Source organism: Cololabis saira, chromosome 10 (genome assembly GCF_033807715.1).
Source record: "Cololabis saira isolate AMF1-May2022 chromosome 10, fColSai1.1, whole genome shotgun sequence".
In the NCBI taxonomy this organism is placed as follows: domain Eukaryota; kingdom Metazoa; phylum Chordata; class Actinopteri; order Beloniformes; family Belonidae; genus Cololabis; species Cololabis saira.
The window spans coordinates 42,908,265-42,908,991 of NC_084596.1; positions in this window are offsets into that span (position 1 = coordinate 42,908,265).

Sequence of the window (727 nt, forward strand, 5' to 3'; positions counted from 1 at the left end):
TGTTAAGTCTCTGCTCATTTATCTTCATATGCAAGTTCTTGGTTTATGTAAGCTGATTAGTAAATGCACCATGCAGAAGAAAATTGTAATGATAAACTTTGACCACATGGAGGAGACAAAGTACACACTTTCTGCCAAGTCGTTAATAATTTTACAGGAGAGATTTCAATAATGACGGGAAAGATTAAATCTGTCCAGACCTCACTATTATTAGAGGGACCCAGATCCAATCCTTCTAAAAAAAAAACAACCAAACTGACAAAACCAGAGTTTGTCTGTTTTTGTTTTAAGTAAATGTTGCCCTTTTTATAAGTAAGGAAATTTTGTTCTTTCAAACTTACTTTATTTTCTTTTTAATTATTTGTACATTTCACTTTTTCTTTAGTTTCTAAATAATAAAACCCACAAATACAACCTGAAGAGTTAAACTCACCTTGCGCGTCATTTATGGTCATGTTCCTTTAAGAGTGGGCTGACGGCCTAAACGGGGACCAGAGATGGGACAAAGAGAAGAGGTCTTACTCTATCGAGTGTTGTAAAACAAAATAAATGTTTCAGCGTAGACAAGAAATAAATCATAAATGAAAATAGTGGAAAAACACATGTTATAGCATTCTCCCAAAAGAATCCTCACTTTTAGTGTTAGTGGCAAATATTTTTTGCTCATTACTACTGTGACTGTAGAAAATATATTATGGTCATACCAAACATATGGAGGATTTTTAGT